Genomic DNA, 25444 nt, shown 5'->3' with positions numbered 1-25444 from the left:
GTAGGCACAAGTGGTGGACAGGGTACATAAAGCTGTGAATTTAGTACATGACTTATAATTTTTCACAAACATAGTGGTTATTTTCTTATATATTTTACTAAGCCTATATAATAAAAGACAGTGCTAAAACTATATATAAAAGCAAATTTGAGAAAACATTCATTTTCAAATCTCATAAATATATGCAGTTCTAATTATAAAGTCTCTACAATACATTTGCATATTTTCATAGACTAACATAATACACAAACTCATGGAAGTCTCTTGCTATGCAGTTAATTTTGCCTAGATCTGCCTTTATCTTCATAAATATTCAATGAAGCTAGAAACAAAGATAATATAACATTTGGAATCTATCCAATCTTCAAAGGAAAAAAAAATGATCAGCAGAAATTCCATAAAACATAAGGGAAACCAATCCTTATTTTCTTTTGCTCTTTGTGTAAGTTGTTTGAAAAACACTGAAAGCAGACATGAGGTTTTCTATATATTGTCCAAGAACTTGGTTTTCTGATTTTAGCTTGAGATTTTCTTCTTTAACTGCAATAACTCTTACAGAGAGATCTTCAAGATCTTCAAGGCAAATATTAAATAACTTTGATGAGAAAGAGTATGTTTTAAAATTAGAGCTATAAAAATTCTGTAAGGTGCTCTAAGAGGGGACAAGAAATGGTGGGAAAATTCCTACCAAAGAAGTTACATAAGTGGAAACAGTGTAAGCAGGGAAGAGGCATTTTGAACATTAGGCAGAGAACTTTCTAATGAAGGGAAAGAGAATAGACAAGGCAACAAAAAGTGAACTCACTGGAGGAGATAAAGGGGGATGGAAGACAGGGAACTAAGGAGGATAAGGCACAGAGATAGAACACCCTGCTGCTCCTGTGACAATATGGGATTTAAGAGCAATGAGAAGCCGCTGAAGAGCTTTCAGCAACCTGTGTGTGGGGGCACACGTATGCATGTGTAAATGTGCAATTCCATGTGCAGAATGTACAGAGAGTGTGGGAGGACCAGTTAGGAGACTGTGGGTTGTCTAGTTACAGGTGGTGACAGCCTACATTGGGGTAGTGGGGAGAGGGTGACAGATTGGAGCTATACTTGGAGGGACTAATGATGGGCTAGACACAGGGTTAAGACAAAAGTAGGTGTCCAGAATGACTCAGGGTTCCTGGCTGGGTAGCCCGATTAGTGGCCCATGAGCTCAGTTGATGAAAGCCTTCAGGTGATGCTGCTTCATCATGCACTGAGGAACACCTGCAGGCTGGAGAGTACACTTCCTCCCCTCAAAGCAGGTGTCTGTGTTAAGGATCAACACTGGGGCACTTTGAGCAACTCTGTGGTAATTAAATCATGGCATGATGAGAACACCTGCAGAGTGAGCTCAAGAAGAATAAAGGGCCTAGGATTAAACATAAAGATTCACAATATTTAGGACTGGGAAGATTGCTGCCAGCAAAAGACCAAAAATAATAAAGTACAGAAGAGGCAGCAGAGGAGGACCACATTCTCCTATAGACAGCAATGATGACATGCTCTTACCTTCTGTCTCTCCCCCTCTGCATTGCTCTTCTCCACTGTCCTATGTCCCTCATCCCCCCCCATGCACATAAATGTACCAATGTCCTTCAAATGGCACTCAAGGAAAAATACTTAGCCAGGAGAAAATCACTGACATCTATCTATGTGTTAACTTCCCAAGAAAGTATTCTACAAAAGTATGTTATGTGTTGGTCAAACACCATTATAATACCAATTGCTGAACCATGACTTATTTATTCAGAAACTAAGATCTGGAATTTGAACAATATTGTATTAACTGAATATGACACCAGATACTAGAACTTGAGCCAGGTGGTCCACTTAGGGACACTTGGCTGAACACTCTAGTGACCTGTGCAGTTCCCAAGGAGATGTCAGGACTTCATGGTGTTCTACAATATGCAAATGACAATTTGGGTCTAAAGTAAGTCATCTGCTAATGATTTACATGGGAGAAAGGCACAGAAAGAGTACCACATTATATTTACATTGAATCGCCCCTTAATCTAAAAGGAGGGTTTGTCAATTCTCAGGATTCAATGAAAAAAAGTTATTAGTCCCTCTGAGCTATGCTATAAAGCCAGCAGGCAGAAACCCGGATGGTGCTTGCTCTGCTGTAAATAGATGGTGCTGAAGGCTTCAACATAATGCTATCACTGAGCCCCCACTACATGACAGGAAATAGATACACTATTATCACCAATGAACAAGGAGAACAAAGTGTAGGATCAGTGAAGCTGAGTTACTTTAGGAAGATCACCTTGGTGGAGCAAGTCTTTGACCCTAGGCTACCCAGTGATAGAGACTGTACTCTCATTTACTCTGGTGGGACCCTTGCCAACTCAGTACATGAATAATAGAAAAACAGAAAACCCCCTATTTCCTCTGGACAATGGAAGTTAACACAGTGTAAATTTGAGAAAAGGAGGGGCTTTACCCCTCTAATTTGATTTTTAAAGAAACTAGTAAAATCGTTTCATCACAAAACCATATAAATAAACACTATGTACCTATAAAGAATATCTGCAAAAAATGCTAAGAATTATCTCATTAAAAGATGGTGTTAGCGTTCAGTATAGGGAAAGACACCACAGTTTATGCAGATAATGATTAATCAAACCATCCACTAGTACCTGTCAGCAATGAGAGTGCATTATTCACAGTGGGCAGGGCTAAGCACACTACACGCAAATATGGCATCTACACTCCAGGGTTTGCTCATTGCATCTTAGCTGCTGATCACTACAATTACAGGGATGAAGCTCCAATTTAACAAAGTTATGTTGTAAACAATGGAGAAATTGTGAGCTGCCAAGAATTATTAAGCATAATGGACAAACCTCTATGACCCAAGGAAAGATAAGACATGCTAAATACAAAAGCCCAGTGTTGAGACACAGTGAACTCCTAATACATGCAAATCTGTCACATGTCATCTTTTGTAGAATCACATAAGTTACTTGATTGGTGTGTATTCCTCATTCTTTTCAGTTACTAGTACAAACTGGGGACACCTCTCTTCCCAGCTACTCAGAGGCTGAAGCAAGAAGATCACAATTTCAAAACCAACTTTAAAGAGAATTTGTCTCAAAAAATTTAAAGGGTTGAGGCAGTAGCTCAATTGCAGAATGCCTCTGGGCAAAACCCCCAGAACCCAAAACAAAACAAAACAAAACAAATACAAACAAACTACTAGAACAGAGACACAGTCTGTGCCTAGTTTGTTTATTTCTCAAATTCTAGAGTCTGAAACAGTGTTTGAGTTTTATGTTCTGGGTCCTTGGTAAAATGGATTCAGTGAAAATAACTCCTTATCCTTAGCAAAACAGAAAATAAAAGAACAAACAAAAATGTACATGGTAAATTAAACTATTTGAACAAAACCAGTTCTAGAAGTCATCAAGAATGAAAGGGTCCAAAAGAAAAGTCACAGACTTTTCAAATTTGTTTTCTGAACTTTTTAACTAAATTTGAAAATATATTCATTTATTCTACCCAGCCCCAGTTTTACCTTTGCAAAGGGAGATGGCAAATTCAAGAGATCAACGTGTAGAAAGCAGTAAAGAGAAAAGTGACCTGTGCAAGATGATTTAAAAAAAAAAGAAAAGAAAAAACAGCCCATCAGAGCTTTTCCCAAAAGAAAAGACTACTGTTCAGAAAGGCAGTCCCAGAGGACTCTCTGAAAAAGGGTGCTGTGACTGAGTATGCCTAGACACAGGAAAGGCTGACTCCACCTTTTCTGGGTACTGACAGTACACAGATGTGAAAAGTGTGAAGTAAAAATGACACTTATTTAACCTTTTAAACTCAGCACCCTTTAAACAGGTCAGATCAGTACTTCTCAAACCACCCATGATAAGGGATTAAAGTTTTAAATTTCCAGTTCTATCATGGTCTGAATCTCTAATAAAATACAATAAAACTTTTAGAGGAATTAACATTTCAAAATGAAGACATAAAGGATACATACCCACCATTTCAATTTATTAGCTTAACAGGCATTGAATTTCTCCCTTATACAGGTATAAAATGTTTAATACTTTACTCGTAATATCTTTGCTCATTTTGTCACAGACCAGTAATCAGTTTTGAGTGGATTGGTTTCTGGTCCCTGACCCACACTCTGAGTAGCACTGCATTGGATCACAAAATTCTCATGTTCTGTAACATCCATCAATACTTGTAAGATAACTTTTGGGAAATGCTGACATAGAGCAAAAAGAGAGAACATAACAGGATTAGAGTCAAATTCCCAACAAATATCCATCCAATCCACCTACACAACATTGGAAAGTTCTAGCTGGTATTCAGTTAACTTCCTAGCTGTGTTAAAGTAAAACATTTCTTTCTGGCTTTTTTTAAGGTGAGACAGATTGAATTATGAGCTGCCAAGAATTACTAAGCATAATGGACAAACCTCTATGAAAAATGAAAAAGTTGAGGCACTCAAATTTTGGCAGTTGTAATTGTGTGCCTGTTCAGGCAGCTTGGAGAACTAGCTGTACCAGACACTGGTGTTGTCTCTTACTGTCATCTCTAACCTGGGACATGACAGGAAATAAAATACTTGCAGGCATCAGACAAGCAAGTGTGCTTCAACGGGTGGCAAGTGGAGACCCAGAGCAAGAAGCAACACTCAGGGCCATGCCAAGGGAAGCTGCCTCAGAATCCCTGGCCCAGGTCAGGTCAAATGTTAATAGTAGGCTATCATACTCTGTGCTTCCTTTTCTTTACCCCCATCCATGCTTCAGCTCCTGTGGGCCTCTGCCATGCATAGTCTTCCCCTGATGCCCACAGTGCTGCTCACTTCACTCCTTCCAGTATTTGGTCAGATCTCACTTTCTCCATGAGGTTCACTGTTCTTGCTCACAGGTCAGTATGCCCACCCACCTTACTCCTTTATATTTGTCCAAGATACTCAACACCTTTAAAAGACTAGATCCTTATCTATTTGTTGGTTTATTGTCTATCTCCTTGCACCTGGAAGAGAAGAACAAAGAACAAGGATTTGCATCTTTTGTTCTTTGAAAAAAAATATTTGTAGACGGACACAATATCTTTATTTTATTTTTAAGTGGTGCTGACAATGGAACCTAGTTCCTCACAAGTACTAAGCAGGAATAGAGATCTACCACTGAGCCACAACCCCAGCCCCGGTCTTTCATTCTTTGATGTTCTCCAAACACCTAGAATGTGCCTGATGCATGGCAGACACTTAGTAAGTTCTATAAACTTAAACAAATCCTGTGTAAGAGAGTATGGTAATTACTTAGTTTTAATTTGCAGTATTTTTTTTTCTTTTTAGCAATAATCTGATTAGAGACATCAATAAACAACATGATTGACTTAGACTGAACTTATGTTCATTTCATCCCTTGAAAGTATTCTCTACTCTTATAAATCACTCTACTGCCTTAACAAAACTGGTTAGCTTAGCAAAGCCAGTTTTCATAGTAATCCTTAAACTGTACACAGCTGTCCCTCAGAATACATAGGGAGTTGATTCCAGAACTCTTCATGAATACCTAAGCCCATGAATGCTCCAGTTCCTTCTTTAAAAAGGCAGTATTTGCATATAACCTGATAACACTCAGCTGGATATATTAAATTACCTCTAAATTATTGTATTAATCTGATGGAAAGTAGTTAATAGGTTAATAGTTATTACACTGTATTGTTTAGAAATAATGACAAAAAAGGAGTCTACATGTGTTCAGTGAATATGAATCGCTTTTCTTTCATATTTTGGATCTGCAGTTGATTGAGTCCATAGATGTGAAAACAAAAGATAACAGAGGACCAACTTATCATCCATGGCATTAAACTAAACTTAATGTTTTAGGAGTGAGGAAGACATTCCTTATCCTTGCATTGGTAACTACATTTTGTATCTTCTTAGAGACCAAATTTATAGCATTAGTGCCACAGTGGCACTGGATGACAGCCATATGCTGTTAGGAAACACATTCCTCCATGGGAATAATTACCAGTTTCTCTAAATGCTATAGAAAAATTTTGCAAACACAAATGAGGACTTTTTGAAAAGTCTCCATGAATCACCAAGTTAGAAATAATGTCTTCATTCTTTTCTTTCTTGCAATCATTAGAAATGAATAGTACTTATACATAAAACAGAGTTTTAAAACTTAGCTCTAGAAATCTCTAATCCTAAATCTAAATATTAAAAAAAATAATTAATTTGTGCCAGTCCCAATGAAATCCCTGCATGGAACTCCACCTCCACTTCTGCTTCAGAGAAGAATGAATGAAACAGGAACCTACCCTATCATGTGGCATTCTTGAATTCTTAATGAACTTTTGCAATCATGCCCTCTGTTCCCAGACCAGGAAGAGGGGGGAAAATCACTGCCCATCCCCTAGGCAGGACTGTACATCTTCCCCAGTGCAGGGACCTTAGAATATTACCTCCCTCCTCAGCATTCTGCAAGCTCTTACCCCTTACAGAATAAAAGCACACAGCACCAAACTCTCTGTGACATGACTTCTGCCTGAGTGGCTAGATTTCCTACTACTTTGTACAGATAGCACTGTCCTCTCTGCTTTGGTACTTAAAAGTCAGGGTAAATGCCCAGTTCCTTCCTCTTCTCACTTTACAGATGCTGGTTTCTCTGCCAAGAATCTGGTCCTGCACTGACTGCTGCCAACTGGTACTGGAATCAGGGTTAACATTTATCTCCTGGAAGCCTCCTAGTTTCTCAGAAAAGTCCTATGTCTTTTTTATTCTCTCTCTGTAACTATTTGTGTGTCTTCACTGAGCTAAACAGGATGGTCCTTAAAGCTAAACAGAGCACCTTTGGGCCAAGGTCTTTCTGAATTTGTGCCCCTAATACCAAGCACAGCCAGGCTAGCAGAAGGCAAGCAATAAATGTTAAAGGGACAGATAAATAACAAAGTGGATCCACCTGGTGTTATTCCATAACACAGAGCTCTTACATGATGCTCCAGTGAAATGTATCCCAGATCAACTACAAAATCTCTGCAGAAAACTAACAATTTAACACATTGGACAGCTAAGCATAATTTACTAAACCCCCACATACACTTGAATACTTTGAAACATTATTTTCAATGATAAAAACTTGTGAATTAGCCTAATCACTGGCCAATACCTTATTCTAGAATCAGAGAGATCTTAAGGTACAGGTCTCTAACTACTGAACTGAAAGGAGTTTCAGGAAAGGTCTTGAAAACAAGCTGGGTACTAGTCACATGTTCAATGAAATAAGAGTGTAAAATGGCCTCACATCTCACTTCAAGGTTCACCCAAGCTGATGACATGGAGCCCAGAGCAATACTTGCCCAGAAGGGATCCTGAGAAAACACAAGGAAATATTTATGGAGCACAGCCCATGAAATGGGCAAATGGCAGTAGGACTTCAGGGACCCAGTCCTCAATCTCTTCCTGGATCCACATGAGGCTTAAGTTCCTTCAAAGCAACTTGGATCAAGAAATAGTAACTTGAGGCAATGGGCTATGCATTATGTGTGTGTGTCTGGGTGGCTGTTCCAATTCAGAATCTGGAAACTCAGAGAGCTTTGAGTACAGCAGGAAGAGCCCTTATGTCATTGAATGGAACTGAACCAGAGTTAACCAGAGGAACAGTCATGGGAAGTTTCCCTCAGTTTTTGAAGAAGATACATAACAAACATTTCACTGCAAAGCATAACTATTGAGGTAATTTATGAGCTTGCAAAGGACAGTGTCTTCATTGAGCATAGCCTGGGAAGATGGCTGCTCTTACCACAGGGGCATGGGAGTTGCTCTTTAATTTTTCTGCATGAGCTATTTTTCAATCTTCTGACCATATAATCATCTTTCCTTAATCTTGAAACTTTTGGTGAATATTGTCTAATTCCTCTGGCAATCAACAGTGTACACATTTACACTGGCCCTATCCTATATGTATGTTTTTGCTTCACTCTCTATTTTTAAAATATTTTTGTAGTTGTAGATGGACATATTACTTTTATTTTATTTATTTGTATGTGGTGCTGAGAATCAAACCAGTGCCTCACACATCTTTCTCTCCTACTGATTTTAACTGCTGGCTCTTTTTATTAAGCATTTTTCTACTTTCTCAATTTTTAAGAGTCAATGCATGCAACACCAAACTAGAAACCAAATAATTGTTTGTTGATGTAACAAACATCTATTTATTGTTTAGTTCAGGCAAGTACTTCATTTTCTGGACATGCTTTGACAAGTTTCGTAGTGAAAACCAGTGCTCAACTGTAAGTTAGAAAACCTGGGTTCCACCACTAGAGATGCTACTGACTACCAGTGGGACTTCTTAAAAGGCATTTAACAACTCTACAAAAAGCTTCAGCTATATATTCAGATAAAAAATAACAACATATAACCCAGTGCACTGTAATGACAACTCAACCCAGTATTCTGTGAGAAAGCAAAGCCATCTTCAGAGGAACACTACAGAGTGGTGCAGAGTAGGTGATTGTACAACTCACACTAGTAATAAATCCTCTTTATTCAGACCTCAAAGCAATAGCCTATTACTTGGAGGGAAAAAATTATATGCTTAATGAAGCATAACAAACTAACACAACCTTTGGGGATATTTGAAATAACAATATTATAAAAATGAGAATATTAACATTGTCCTACTAAAATAGGTCTTTCAATTTACTGAAAAATTCTAAACTAAGGTGTTTAGAAAATCAGCATTTGGAAGCATTTAATCACAGATCTTGGACTACTATGTACAGCTGGAACAAAGAGGAGAGACAAATAAGACACAGGAATGAAAATTGACTTACTTCTTTTACTTCAGGCTTGAGGTGTTATTTAAGTGACTTATAAATGTCTGTCCATTGTCTGTTAATCTTGATTTTAAAATATAACTTTCAGCCCAGACAGATAAATTTCCATGACTTAGGCAGCTAATCCATCCTTCAACGAGCCTACAAATAATCTCCTTCCATCTAGAAAATGAAAGTAAAACCTACACAAAAATTAATATGCTGGAAAAAAAATTAATCCAGTTGACTCATGTCACCTAACAGCAGGATGAGAGAAAAAGGGTTTTAAATTAAGATGAATTAACAGAATTTGAAAATATATTTTAAAATAATGTACCTGAACATATTGCCAGCCAATTTCAATTTTATTCATAACCCACAGTTCATGGATATTCTCCATTAGTTTTTCTCTTATCCTCTCTAGGTGAGGAGGCAACAAAACCTAAAATTTATATACATCAGAAACATGAAAACAAGTAGCAAGGTGCAGGGTCATAACACTGCCTCATAAGCAATTAGAATACAATAGAACTTATTGTGAAATACTTATTTCCACAGCTCTCTTTAGGCAAATACAGGATATTTTTTTTTTCTTGGTGAGTACCTAGGTTTCTGGGAGAATTAAAGGACAAAGTAAAGTAAATGGAGAGTTGATGGGAACTACTGAAGGATTTTAATGGACATGTGACAACCACCAAAGGGTGGATTATTTAAAGAGAAATAACTCCAATGCTCTTACACCAACCTGGCTAGTGTTGACAGGCTAGAGGAATGGCAAGCCAGTGCCTCAGTTATATTCCATGGGATCTTTGAATATATATATATATATATATATATATATATATATATATATATATATATATATATATATATATATATGATTTCAGTAATTTGTGTTTTCCTTTACCTGTAGTATGGTCTTTTCAAGGGAAAAAAAACATTTACCTGTTCTCATTACAAGCAGAAGGAGGAACAGGATCAGGAGCAAGAGAAAGACTGGACGTCTTGCTGTGAGCACTATAAAAAAAACTGAGTTTGCTAGTCTCAGAAGGGCTAGAGAAGGGTGACAGTTTGGGGTAACTTGACTCACAACACTCAAGGACCTCAATTCTGCATGGCAAGCTCCACACTTTTACAGGTCCTGCTTGCCACAGGCACTCTGACCCATCCTGGTCACCACTCCATTTACCCCAATTTGTCTGATGACTCATGTTTTCAGTTGTGGGTGCCCTGTCCTATGTGTACACTGCTAATATCTACTCCTGCCTGAGTCTCACCTTCTTAGTCTCCTACCACCAACTTGGATGAACAGACTATCTTAAGTGGAGTACAATTTACCAGTCCATCTATGATTATTATGGTGGTGTTCCATCAATAAGTTTCTCCTGCATTTTTGTTTTTAGAAAGGTCATGGTTTTACATTTCACCTGAGAGCCAGAAGTCACGTAGTATTGATCTTTGTGTGGGATGGTAAATAGGAGCCAAGGGTTGTCCCTCCACCCTGGGTAGCTCTCCAGCTGACCCTGCAATAATTCCAAACTGAGGATCCACTGTCCTACAAAGTCCGCTACTGAAGTGTCAAGAAAATAACTCAAGGATCTACTTCAACATTTTGTTCTACTGGGGCCTATTTTTCTATGCTCTGTTAACATTAAACTGTCTTATTAAACATTAAAATAAGTCTCAACATTTAGTAGACAAAGACTCCAAATTTGTTTTTCAATATTATACTTGTAATAGTATACTTCCTCATTTCTTGTAATTCCCACTATCAACTCTGTCTATTTTCATGTACAAGAGAGAAAGCCCACAATAGGTTAATATGGAAAGAAGTACCATCTTTGTAATGCCAAGCCTCTTGGTACATGAACATAGATGGGATTTCTCCTTTTGAAATCATCTATAATTCTCTCAAAATGCTTTCAATTTTCTGTGTAAAGATTTACACATCTTTAACTGGAATTATTTCCAGATATATGATGTTTTATATACTACTTAATTGGATTCACTTAAAAAGTTTTATTTTGCAATTACCTTTCCTAACTTATAAAAAAGATAAAAGTAATTTATGTTGAGAAATATTTTTGCTTCACTCTCTATTTTAAAAATCTTTTTGTAGTTGTAGATGGACATATTACTTTTATTTTATTTATTTGTATGTGGTGCTGAGAATCAAACCAGTGTCTCACATATCAGGCAGAAGCTCTAACTCTGAGCTACAACCCCAGCTCCATCGCTTTTTAATTCTAAAAGTGTCCACTTTTTAAAAATATATATTTTTAGTTGTAGATAGATACAACACCTTTATTTTGTTTGTTAATTTTTATGTGGTGCTGTGGATGGAACCCAGTGCCTCATGCATGCTAGATGAGTGCTATACCACTGAGCAACAAGCCCAGACCTAAAAGTGTCCCCTTTTAATATTTGTATTCAACATTGTACTTAGAGAATTCAATATTTTATTGGTTTTTAATTCTGCTGATATTTCTTCCAGTTTAATGAAGTTTCCTTAATTTACTGACATACTAGTATTAAAATGAATGGGTGTTAAATTTTTAAAAACAATTTTATGGTACCATTTTTTATTCCTCTCTGAACATGACACATAATAATCGGTTTTGTGAATTCATAATTGATTTTTAATCTGAACCTCATTATAATATTCGATATATTGATGGATTTGATTTGCTCTTATTTTCTGGAGTGTTTGTGCATCTACGTCCATGATGGATATTAAAGCTTTTCCTTTTCTTGTGAAGTCTTTGCATGTTTTAGAATAAATGTTCTAAGTGGACCTCATAAAATCAGCTGAAACTCTGTCCTCAGAGTTTAAGATTTGTATTAGTGTTTCCTTAACTGTTCAGTAGAACTGTCCAGGAGGGTAACCTGGACAGTTACCCTGGGCCTGAACTTCTTTGTGACAATAATTCTTTTAATTATCATTTAATTTTATTTAATAAATAGAGAGTTTGTATTTCCAACTTCTTATGTGAGATATGGTAAACTATTTTTCCAGAAAATTTCAGTATCAGTGGAGTGGCTTTGAGACCTTATGTCTCTTTGAAGTTCATTAAATTGTTTTCTTTATTATTTCTTCTTTCTACAATTTTTGGTATTTAATATTTACTTTCTGTTATCTTCTTGAAATACTTAGTCAACTATTTAGTTAGTCTTCTGTACTTAGCACCAAATATACTATAAACAATATTTAATGCATCTTTAATTTTAGATATGTCTCATTTTTCCATTATTATTCAGTTTAGAATATTCTATAAATTTCCATTGTAATTAACTCATTCTTTTCATAGATTTATGGGTTTTTTTATTTATCTTTTGGTATTGATTTCTAGCTTAATTGCATAATGGTCAGAATATACTACTATTTTTTTTTCAAAACTTTGAAATTTATACTTGGACCATAACCAATTTTGGCAAATAAGCCACCTGTACTTGAAACAGTTGTGAACTTTGTCAATAGCTGGTGCAGTATCCTGTGTGTTTATTAGTAATACTGTTCAGATTCTATATCCTCATTGACTGACATACTGCTTATTGAAATTGTTGAGATATGTATGGTTATATTGTAAATTGGATTATTTTTTCCTTATACATATTTTCCATTTGGGGCTTTACAAATTGAAAAGCCATGACATTAGATTCATATAAATTCATAATTGTTTTATTTTTCTTATAAACTCCCCAATTTCATCATAATGAAATGTTTGCTTTCCTTTCTAGCAATACTATTCACCATGATTTCTTTTTCAGGTTCTAATAGAAATGTATTCAGTGTCTTTTTCATGCAACTTAGTAATATGTGCAACTTTGCCAACCTATTACTTTTATCCTTTCTGGAATAAAATCTCAAGGTATGCTTCTGGAAAACAGCACACAAATGTTAATGGTGTTTACTCAAGTGAAAAATGCATGAGTTTGTCGCCTCCTTCTGTGCTGGGAATGGCTCAAACTCAGGCCTCCCACAGGTTAGGGCAGCACTCTGTGCTAACCTACAACCAGTCTGGAGTGTGTGTGTGTGTGTACTTTTTTTTTTTACACAAAACTATATAAATGTTTCTGTGTGATTGATATTGGTGTCCTGTTTTTGCAATATAGAAAAGTATATCTGAATAGCTCTACTAAATGTAATCTTTCTACTTTGGGATGTAAAGAAAGATAGAAAATTATATGCTCAAACCTCCCCAAACAGCCTTTTAAAATTGTTGAATTAATATAGCTATTAATGTTGTTCAGCAATTTGATGCAAATATCTAAATACAAAAAGTTTTTAGTGAGTACTACATGGGAAGAAAAAGGCTGAGAACTTTAGATAGTTTCTTGAAAATCAAAAAGTAGTAACATTTGATTACAAACAAGACATTCTTAAGTAATGCCGTCATACATACTCTACAATTATAATCAAAATTTTACATTTTTGCACACTGTATATAAATACACTTCAGAATGATGCAGTTAGAATTAATATGGGATATATACAAAATGAACAATGTGCAGATTTAGACCAAAAACTTAATTGCAATCATTTGAAAAATAACTTGAATACATATTATTTTATATCTTATGCTAATTTACATTTATACAAATTTTAATTAGACATATTAGATTCAGGTGCTAAGAATGTCTGCAGTATCTACATTTAAAGTTAATACACTATAATTTTATAAATCCAAATTTCAAAAGAAGGGTACTTTGATAAATAATGGAATCCTCTTCTGGATTATTTAATTTGTATTACCTATATCTTGCATTTTTATATGAATATATATTATGTATATACACATATTGTTTATATATATATATATATATATATATATATATATATATATATTTGATACATACAACTATGGAGTGCTTGTAGGAAAATAATGATTATAGACTAATAATTATTGAGGATTAAAGTACCTAACAGAATGCCTGAACACCAACATTTTTTTTCCCTGTCATAACATCTGGAGTTCTATTTAAAAAATCCTCTTAAATTCACAGTTTTTATATTACTGAAAATGATTTAGGGTATTTTAGCAATTATATAAAAACACAGCTACTTTCAGCTTACCAAATCACTGGCAAAAATAATGGCATATTAAATATCCCTTATAAAAACAAATCCCACCACAATTTTGAATGCTTTGTTAGGCAGTCCATTTGAGTAAAAAAGTAAGAATCATTAAATGGTTTGAAAGATTTTAGTTCAAAAGTCTACAAAGAGAATTGTATTGATGGAAAATTCTTTCCCTAAACTCATCTGTTACAGCTTCTATATACCTTATTTCTCCATTCAAGCCAAATTTTATACTTAATAGTAATGTGAAGACCTATGTTACCACTGAAAGAATGATCAAGGCTTGCATTGGAGAAAATGCCTGTTTATTGAGGAACAGCTCTGCATATTTATAGAGTAGGGAGTGGTTTGACAGATGCAATGGGTACATTTTGATTGTTGGGTAAGGATCAGGTGAGCCAGCAGGGCTAGTCTGATTGGTGGGTAAGGATCATGTGAGCCAGCAGGGCTCAACATTGGATGGCAGGATCATGTGAGCCAGCAGGGCTCACCATTGTTCGGCTTTTCTTGGGGGATGGGGAAGTTAGTCTTTGCAGCCGGGGCAACTCCCAACAACCACTACATAATGTTTAATTATATTCACATGTACCTCATTTTAACAATACTCAGTAATCACTTCAACAATTTATTGTTTCAAACACATACCACCTCTGAAAGAAAATGGAGATATCCCTAAGCCTGTTAGCCATTCCTCATTAAAGAAAAACTTTCCTCCTCTGAAGATCACTTACTGTACCTTAATATTTTGTGTGCTTTTGAAAATATAACTTCTTAATTTTAAAAATGTGCCTGGGCATTTCTTCCCCTTGTGATTTTCCAAAGTAAAAATAGCATATTCTAGAATTCACCCTAAAAAGCTATTTTTTCTTAAAAAATATATCGCTTTCTTAAATACAAGATGTCATTCAAATATGTTCCATAATTTGTTTATGTAAACATTCTATCTGTGTTTTTTTATAAATCTAGAACCAAAGAATGACTGGGCAATACTAATGCTTCTTTGGCTGTTTCCATTGAACAAAGTCATACAATGCCATACTTATAAATTATATTATGGTGATTTATAAATGTGCTTTGCCAATAGAATCAAAAGAATAGGCCATCTGATTTTTAAGACACTTATGGAAATTAAGAGTCAATATTATACAGTAAAGAAAAAAATTAAAAAGAAAAATCCAATTTAGAAGGGGCATAGAATTAACTAAGATTTAAAATGTCCTCATTTCCTCATTTAAAATTTCTTCTCCTATTAAGGAATTTGGAGCCCGACCACACAATATGTAGATAGGAGCCAACTTTTTCTTCTATCAGACGCAGAGTCTCTGACTTGATATCAAGCTCCTTGATCCATTTTGAGTTAACTTTTGTGCATGGCAAGAGAAGGGGATTCAGTTTCATTTTGTTGCCTATGGATTTCGAGTTTTCCCAGCACCATTTGTTGAAGATGCCATCCTTCCTCCATTGCATGCTTTTAGCCCCTTTATCAAATATAAAATAGTTGTAACTTTGTGGATTAGTCTCTGTGTCCTCTATTCTGTACCATTGGTCCACCAGCCTGTTTTGGTACTGAAGCCAGATTTAAAGTTAGGTAGTCAGTGTAGTTAGATAAATCGGGTCTAATGCCCAGTGAAATCTAAAATGGAGGCCATGCTGGCAATGATTCCGGGAAACGCAGGACAACTCATGGAATGTTAATGAAGTCCCAAAAAGGCCCTAGGCCAAAGTCCACCTCAAAGAAATGTTAATGAACAGCCCCCAGCAAAAAGGTGCTGACTCAGAAGTCCTTCCTGACCATATTACTTCTTTGGCCCACCTGTGTCCCACCCCTCGGGGCCTTTCAACCTACATTCCATCACCAAAACTATAAAAAGGGGAAACAACCGCACTTCCACGGATTCCACCTCTTGGGTCCCCTTCTTCCTCCGGGAGAAGTCTTTTCTGCTGTCCTTTAATAAACTCCTAATTTCTACTCTGACCTTGCCTCGGCGTGCTTCTTTGGTGTTATTCTTTAACATTGGGGAAGCAAGAACTCATCACCGGTCAACAGCGGTAACAGTACCAGTACCATGCTGTTTTTGGTACATTTGCTCTGTAGTATAGTTTGAAGTCTGGTATCGCTATGGCGCCTGATTCACACTTCCTGCTTAGAGTTGCTTTTGCTATTCTGGGTCTTTTATTTTTCCATATGAATTTCATGATTGCTTTATCTATTTCTACAAGAAATTCCATTGGGATTTTGATTGGCATTGCATTAAACCTACAGAGAACTTTTGGTAATATCGCCATTTTGATGATGTTAGTTCTGCCTATCCATGAACAGGGTATATTTTTCCATCTTTTAAGATCTTCTTCTATTTCTCTCTTTAAGGTTTTGTAGTTTTCATTGTATAAATCTTTCACCTCTTTTGTTAGGTTGATTCCCAAGTATTTTATTTTTTTGAGGATATTATGAATGGGGTGTTTTTCCTCATTTCCATTTCAGAAGTTTTGTTGCTGCTATACATAAATGCCTTTGATTTATGCGTGTTGATTTTATATCCTGCCACTTTGCTGAATTCATTTATTAGTTTTAGTAGTTTCTTTGTAGACCCTTTTGGGTCTTCTAGGTATAGAATCATGTTGTTCGCAAATAGTGACAATTTAAGTTTTTCTTTTCCTATTTTTATACCTTTAATTTCTTTCGTCTGTCTAATTGCTCTGGCCAGTGTTTCGAGAACTATATTGAATAGAAGTGGTGATAAAAGGCATCCCTGTCTTGTTCCAGATTTTAGAGGGAATGCCTTCAATTTTTCTCCATTCAAAATGATGCTACCCTGAGGCTTAGCATAGATAGCTTTTACAACGTTGAGGTAAGTTCCTGTTATCCCTAGTTTTTCTAATGTTTTGAACATAAAGGGATGCTGTACTTTGCTGAATGCTTTTTCTGTGTCTATTGAGATGATCATATGGTTCTTATCTTTAAGTCTATTGATGTGGTGAATTACATTTATTGATTTCTGTATATTGAACCATCCTTGCATCCCAGGGATGAATCCTACTTGATCATGGTGCACAATTTTTTTGATGTGTTTTTGTATCCAATTCACCAGAATTTTATTGAGGATTTTTGCATCTAGGTTCATTAGAGATATTGGTCTGTAGTTTTTTTTCTTTGAGGTGTCTTTGTCTGGTTTTCGAATCAGGGGGATGTTGGCCTCATAGAATTTGGAAGAGCTCCCTCTTTTTCTATTTCCTGAAATAACTTGAAAAGTATTGGTATTAATTCTTCTTTAAAGGTTTTATAAAACTCCGCTGTACACCCATCCGGTCCTCGGCTTTTCTTGGTTGGTAGTCTTTTGATTGCTTCTTAGCACAAGAGTTAATAACAAGAATCAACAAATGGGACTTACTTAAACTAAAAAGTTGTTTCTCAGCAAGAGAAAGAATAAGAGACGTAAACAGGGAGCCTACAATATGGGAACTAATTTTTACTCCTCACACTTCTGATAGAGCCCTGATATCCAGAGTATATAAAGAACTCAAAAAATTAGAGAATAAGTTAACAAATAACCCAATCAACAAATGGGCCAAGGACCTGAACAGATACTTCTCAGAGTAGGACATACAATCAATCAACAAGTACATGAAAAAATGCTCACCATCTCTAGCAGTCAGAGAAATGCAAATCAAAACCACCCTAAAATACCATCTCACTCCAGTAAGATTGGCAGGCATTATGAAGTCAAACAACAAGTGCTGGTGAGGATGTGGGGAAAAGGGTACACTTGTACATTGCTGGTGGGACTTCAAATTGGTGTGGCCAATTTGGAAAGCAGTATGGAGATTCCTGGGAAACCTGGGAATGGAACCACCGTTTGACCCAGCTATTGCCCTTCTCGGACTATTCCCTGAAGATCTTAAAAGAGCATACTATAGGGATACTGCTACATCGATGTTCATAGCAGCACAATTCACAATAGCTAGACTGTGGAACCAACCTAGATGCCCTTCAATAGATGAATGGATAAAAAAAAATGTGGCATTTATACACAATGGAGTATTACTTAGCACTAAAAAATGAGAAAATCATGGAATTTGCAGGGAAATGGATGGCACTAGAGCAGATTATGCTAAGTGAAGCTAGCCAATCCCTAAAAAACAAATGCCAAATATCATCTTTGATATAAGGAGAGCAACTAAGAACAGAATAGGGAGGAAGAGCATGAGAAGATCACCATTAAACAGGGTCGAGAGGGGGGAGGGAAAGAGAGAGAGAAGGGAAATTGCATGGTAAAGGAAGGAAACCCTCATTGTTTTACAAAATTACATATAAGAGGAAGTGAGGGGAAAGTGGAAAAGAAACAAGAGAGAGAAATCAATTACAATAGATGGGGTAGAGAGAGAAGATGGGAGGAGAGGGGAGAGGAGGTGAGGGGGGATAGTAGAGGTTAGGAAGGGCAGCAGAATACAACAGACACTAGTATGACAGTATGTAAAAAAGTGGATTTGGAACCGATGTGAATCTGTAATATGTATACAGGGTAAAAATGGGAGTTCATAATCTGCTTGAATCAAATGTATGAAATATGATATGTCAAGAACTTTGTAATGTTTTGAACAACTAATAATAAAAAAATAAAATAAAATTTCTTCTCTTTCATTATTATAATTTCTTTCTGAAAAATGTATTAAAATACAGTAATTGTTAAACTATCTTCTGGAAAGTCAAGCATCCTTAACATTTCTGTACAGGTCCATTATCAGTCTTGTGCAAGAGTTAACAATTCGTGGACCAGGGTCAGTTTTTGCTTTTCCTGCAGAGTTGATGATGCACATCAAACATCATCCCAATGCCTCAAGAAACACCTAATCTGCTGCTTCCTTTGATTCTGTCTTCTTGTTGCCTGCTCTGCCTGGGTGTGAAGCCAATTACTACTTCCTTAGTGATAAACATAAATGGCAGTTTTTCCTCCTCCACTATTCAAAGCCAATGTTGGCCTAGTAAGTAAGTCTGAAATAATCTGAGAAGATAATTTAGTCTTCCTGCTGTTTGTTGCTGCACTCTTACTTCAGCTTCACCTGCCAAATTCATCCATGCCTTTCTTTTGGTACTTTCTTCAAAATTCTTGAGCCAACACATTTACATATTGAGGAACACATTATTTTTGCCTCATAGCAATCAGTAGTTTTTAAGACATTCTGACATTGACAGTTGTATCCCTTGCTATCACATTGATATGATTCTCCCCATTTACTTTCCTTGTTTTAGGCTTAAAATCTTCTGTATTTCTGTCAAAACATGCCTTTATTGTTTTTTGCCTTTCATTTTCATGATACCTATTGTTATAACAATTAATACAACTGCAAATGTTATAAAATTTGCCATTTACAAAGCAATCACAGTATAATTTCAAACAGTGATTTTGTTCAATTACAGGGCTTTCTGGTCTGACTGGCAGATACTGATGGGATTATGCCATTGAATGGAAGACTTGCCTGGGTCTGGATACCAGAAGTTCCAGTAAAGTTAGAGCTGACTGCTATATACACATATGAAGACTGCTGTAGCTGAGTAATGTACTGAGCTGGAAGCACTGCATAACCCAGAATCCCTGTTCCTGGAGCTGGTACCAGGACAGTACCTGGTGGCAGGTTAGGGAAGTTGGGCTGGATCTGTGACAGTGGGGTGAAAGGCATCATAAGCCATTGCTGTGGTTGGCTGTTAGTTACTATTTATGAAGCTGGATTGATGGATTTGGGGACAACTTGTTGGATAGTCCGAGCTTCGACAAATGGAACTGACATCTGCACTGGGGTTGTATTAACAACCATTGGCTTTGCTTCGTATAGAGGCTTAATGCTTGTACTGGGATTCTGACTAACTGGTTCGGTTAAGATACTGGCTATTGTGGCAGTAACAAATAAGAAATAATGAAACTTCCTTCTAAGCACTTGAATCTGCTGGCAATTGCCAGCAGTTCTAGAAGAATTGGGAGCAGTTTCCAGAGGAATACTTGTCTTAAATTGTGATATGCCCACTCCTCCAACAGTGATGGTCTGCACAGCTGAATTTCATTGCCTTATTTTCTGATGTCAAAAGTGAGATGGCTGTTTTATTTGGCATCTGCATTATTGAATTATTATTTTTTTTATTTTTTATTAGTTGCTCAAGACAATACAATGATCTTGACATATCATACATTTGATTCAAATGGGGTATGAATTCTCATTTTTCCACGTGTACAGATTGCAGGATCACATTGGTTATACAGCCACATATATACATACAGCAATACTAGGGTATGTTGTATTCTGCTGCCCTCCCTATCTCCCCTCCCCTCCCCCCTCCCATCACCTCTCTGTACCCACTCTACTGTGATACATTTCTTTTTTTTCCTTCCCCCTCACACCATCATATATGTATATTGTATAATGATGAGGATGTCCTTCTATCTTCCATGCAATTCCCCTTCTCCCTCCCATTCCCTCCCACCTCTCTTCCATGTTTAGTGGTAATCTTATTCTCATGCTCTTCCTCCATACTCTGTTTTGAGTCACCTCCCTTATATCAGAGAAGTCATTTGGCATTTGTTTTTTTAGGAAGTGGCTAACTTCACTTAGCATAATCTGCTCTAATGCCATCCATTTCCCTGCAAATGCTATCATTTTGTTATTTTTTAGTGCTGAGTAATATTCCATTGTGTATAAATGCCATTTTTTTTATCCATTCATCTATTGAAGGGCATCTAGGTGGGTTCCACAGTCTATCTATTGTGAATTGTGCTGCTATGAACACTGATGCAGCTGTGTCCCTGTTGTATGCTCTTTTTAGATCTTTTGGGTATAGTCTGAGAAAAGGAATAGCTGGGTCAAATGGTGGTTTCATTCTGAGCTTTCCAAGGAATCTCCACACTCCCCTCCAAATTGGCTGTACCAATTTGCAGCCCCACCAGCAATGTATGAGTGTACCTTTTTTCCTCACATCCTCGCCAGCACTTGTTGTTTGACTTCATAATGGCTGCCATTCTTACTGGAGTGAGATGGTATCTTAGAGTAGTTTTAATTTGTATTTCTCTGATTGCTAGCAATAGTGAGCATTTTTTTTGTGTGTGTATTTGTTAATTGATTGTATATCCTCTTCTGAGAAGTGTCTGTTCAAGTCCTTGGCCCATTTGTCAATTGGGTTATTTGATTTCTGTTGTTTAACTTTTTGAGTTCTTTGTGTATCCTAGAGATTAGAACTCTATCTGAAGTGTGAGGTGTAAAAATGTGTTCCCAGGATGTAGGCTCCCTATTTACCTCACTTATTATTTCTCTTGCTGAAAAAAAAAAAAAAAACTTTTTAGTTTGAATACATCCCATTTGTTGATTCTTGATTTTAACTCTTGTGCTGTAGGTCTCCTATTAAGGAAATTGGAGCCCGACCCCACAAGATGGAGATTAGGGCCAGCTTTTTCTTTTATTTGATGAGAGTCTCTGGTTTGATTCCTAGATCCTTGATCCATTTTGAGTTAACTTTTGTGCATGGTGAGAGAAAGGGATTCAGTTGAATTTAAATTTGATGCAATAACACCACTTTCAGATATTGTTCTGGTCTTTGATGGATTTCTAGGGGTAGACTGTGAAAGAACATTACCTGCAATGACTGATGGTGATAATTGAGTTGTCTTTCTGTAACTGCTTTACTGTTAATTGATTTTGCAAATATCAACTTCATGATTAATGGAATACAGGTTGGTGTTCCAGGCTTGTTAGCAATCTCATCTGGCACCACCTCTATGATCATTCTCCTGTTAGAATGATTGCAACACCATAGGCACCACTGCCTCCTCACAAGGCATTCCTCCAGCTCCTAGCAGCTGTGGTGCCTCCAAGACACACACCCAGGTTTGTTCAAAATCACAAGCCTCACACCATCCTACCACTTCATCCCATAATACACTATGTCTATAACTTTTAATTGGAGTATTTTGTCCATTTCCATTTAATGTTGTTCAATTCATCTCATATTCTTTTAAAAATTTCTAAAATACAAATTATGTGCCACAAATTTCTCTTCCTTAAATTGCATGGTTTCAATGCTTTAAAGTTTATTTACAAAGTCTTGAAGGAGGATAATCTAATTTCGGAAAAGTTTCAGTCTTATGTATTCTTATTTTCTCTGCTTTCTTTATTCTTTTACATTACTCATATATTCAGATATTACATTTTCCTTCTACTGGTTCTACTTTACTAATCTTTGAGTTAGTACCCTAGAGCTTACACATGCATCTGTGGAATTAATAAATTAATACAGGTTAGTAAGAGTACTATGTTGCGGGATAATGTGAGACCTTGGAACATGTGTTAACAAGCTGAAGCCTTTTCTTTTGTATTATAACTGCTCTGCATCTCAACAACATGCATATTTTAAGCCCTATCTTTCCAAGAGTGTCAGGCTCACCTCAGTGCATTTCTTTTCTCTATGGAATTATGGATCCCTCATGTCCTGAGCTACCTCAGATGCTTCCAAAGCCTCTGAACTCCCCTACATTTTTTCATTTTACTTATTTGATTTACTTATTTGATTATTTAGTATTTGGTTATTTTTGGTAATTTATCACCTCTTAAATAAATCCTTTAAAACTTTTCGAGTTTAGGGAGTTTCTCTTTTCTATAGCCAGAACACTGCCTGGCTGCAAGCTGAAAATGGAATTACTAATACTTTTCTCATATTTTTTCCTAAAATTTTCAAATAAGGTCTCATCCAAACAATAAATATTTAAAACAAATTCAAACAACTTTGTTTTTTACCAACAAGTTTGTTTCCCCCCAAAAGAACGTGAGTGTGATACATGGGTTCCTTGGAGAAAGATAGTTTGTTAAAGAAGTGAACCAACTGCCAGTTAACAAAGTATTAAATGAAAGCCACACTGTACACTTTCATTAAAACATTTGCATGTAGGTAAATCAATTATATTTAAACAGGAAATCAATTTAAACCTTGTGTAAAGGGAAAGAAACAAATATTTGATTAGAATTTGTTAAACTATAAACCAAATTTATACCTACTGACATAGGCTTTGCACTGGTTATTTGTACACTTGCTTTCTGTCTAATGACTAGTATTCTCATTAGTTAGTATGCTACCTTTTTTATTTACCATTTTTCATCTTTGCATGTATTTCTATTTTTCTTTAATTTTTTGTGGTTGTAAATGGACGACATGCCTTTATTTTATTTATTTATCTTCATGTAGTGCTGAGGATAGAGCCCAGTGCCTCATATGTGCTAGAGAAGCACTCTACCACTGAGCTACAGCCCCAAACCCTGACATGCGTTTTCAAATGGCAGAACTATAGACTCACTAGAACTCCAACAGAGCAGTCTCCTAAATACTCTCAAGTACAGGCTGAGTAATTTTAAAATGGAAAATTCAAAGTACTAAATAAGGACACACTGGTACAGCATTGATATAAAAGAAATTATAAATAATTAAATAGCATCTCTGTGTACTGAAATATTGAATATGATCTCTATTTTAAACTACATGATACTGCTGTTATCCTGTTATTACTTTGAAAAATTTACCATAAACTTAATAAGTAAATGAGGTCCCAAATTGAAGTTCAGTAATTTATTAAGACATTTACCCTATTTTCTGGATTTACTGTGGCTTTTTTTTATTAACCAGGTAAAACTCCCTTTTCAGATGTTGAAAAATGAAGCAGATATAGTAGAGTAATCTTAGCACTCTTCCACACTAACACATGTATGATCTAATTCAAGGAAAGATCTTCTAAATTGCATTTGCAAATTTGATTATTTTTTTTAATTAAACAAGTCAACAAAGGTCTATGATCTATCACTTCCTAAATAATCCCTGTTTTAGAACAGGAAAGCTCTTAGAATACTAATTAAATGCTATCTGAATTTGCCCAAACACTCAGGAAAACATGTATACTTTTAACTCACTGTAACTAATAATTCTTCAAATCACAGAATATGCTATAATGGCTCAGGCATAAATTTCCAAGTTAACAAATTCAAATGGATGGATGCTAATAATATAGCAGTCTCTCTCATGTAGGCTACATATGAGAATTAATAAATCCAATCAAATACCATTAACAATTATATATTAAAAGAATCAATAGTCAGGAACAACTTATAGAAGGAAAAAAAAGCAATGAGGGAGGCCCACCATATTACTAAACACTGGAATATTTCTAAAATATCAGATGGTTAAATCACAGCACTTGACAATAAAAGACTTGCTTGTGTGACAGAATACTTAATGTACAGTAACAGCCTTTGAAGGGGAGTAAATTTACTGTACAATTTAAAAGGCATCACAGTAAATATAAGGAAGGGGATTCTCAGTCATGAATAATGATGGGATTGTGGCATATCCATTGGGAAAAATCAACTTACAATACTAATCTCAATAACTCTCAAAACATATCTACCAAGATTTAAGACAAAAACAAAAAAGGAGGAGTAACTCTCCAGAAAGAATATAAACTACAACACCATGCTTTAAGAGAATAATCTTATGGGGCTGAGGTGGCTCAGCAGGTGAGCTCTCACCTAGCCTGTGTGAGGAACTGGGTTGGATCCTCAGCACCACATAAAAATAAGTAAATAAAATAAAGGCATTGTGTCCAACTACAACTCACAGTTTTTTTTTAAAAAAAAGAAAATAATCTTATAAAAATTGATTAGAGCAGTTTTCCTTACTTCTTAGCTTCTGCTGGATCTCTAGCTTGACCAGTCTTAAATTAAAAATATAAATTACAGGTCCTACAAGATTTACTAGGATTATAAAAAAACAATTCAGACAATGTTGTGTTGTAAACTAATCAAAAAGTCAGTAAGAGTATATGTTAGAGGTTATAGATTAGTAAATTTTATAGATTATAGAGGTAAGATTTTTCACTCAATTTTGCTACCTTCTATTAAAAAAAAAAACTGTTACAAGAGCTGTTTCTGAAAAACTGAAATGGAAAGTGTCTTCTTTCAAAAATTTCAAAAATTGTTTTTCTGTATCCACAGAATGTAACCAACTCAGGATATGGTGGTAGTCGTGGAGAGCTACATCCTGGGTTTGAGTACATTCATGGGTCTACATGACTTTAAAATAGATTATTGCCCCTAATCAGCTGCAACCCAGGATATGGTTGTGGAGCATGTGTTTGATGATGTGATTAAGCTAACTGCTTTTTTTAGCCTCTGTAACATCTTTGCTTGTATGATACTGAGAAAAGCCCCTGGATTGTGTTTTTTTTTTTTTTTTTTTTTTTCCATTCTTAAATTTCCAAGACACAGGCAAGGAAATTGTGGTTCTTCCACAGAGCATCAGTCTCTATGGGTGGGAGACAGTCCCTGGCCAGCTAAATAAAGCTCTCTTTTGTGAATTATAACTTAGAGTTTTTTGTTGTTGTTGTTGTTGTTGTTGTTGTTGTTGTTTGTTTGTTTGTTTGTTTGTTTTTGAGGTGGCTGCCTATATCAATAAGAGAAGGGAAAAAAAATGTCTTTTTAAATCCAAACTGCTTGGCTGGCTATCTTATCCATTTTCAGCTGGCTTTA

General features: G+C 35.9%; 2 pseudogenes; both read right to left on the bottom strand.

Annotated features, from left to right (window-relative positions):
• Positions 1-421: 421 nt before the first annotated feature.
• LOC139706171 (short coiled-coil protein B pseudogene) lies at positions 422-1602 on the bottom strand (annotated as a pseudogene).
• A 16999-nt stretch (positions 1603-18601) lies between these two features.
• LOC114079481 (protein lin-54 homolog pseudogene) lies at positions 18602-21662 on the bottom strand (annotated as a pseudogene).
• Between the last annotated feature and the right edge of the window lie 3782 nt (positions 21663-25444).

The sequence above is a fragment of the Marmota flaviventris genome, chromosome 6 (genome assembly GCF_047511675.1).
Source record: "Marmota flaviventris isolate mMarFla1 chromosome 6, mMarFla1.hap1, whole genome shotgun sequence".
Taxonomy (NCBI): Eukaryota; Metazoa; Chordata; class Mammalia; order Rodentia; family Sciuridae; genus Marmota; species Marmota flaviventris.
Note: the sequence above shows the minus strand (reverse complement) of the source record. Positions and strands in the feature narration are given on the sequence as shown.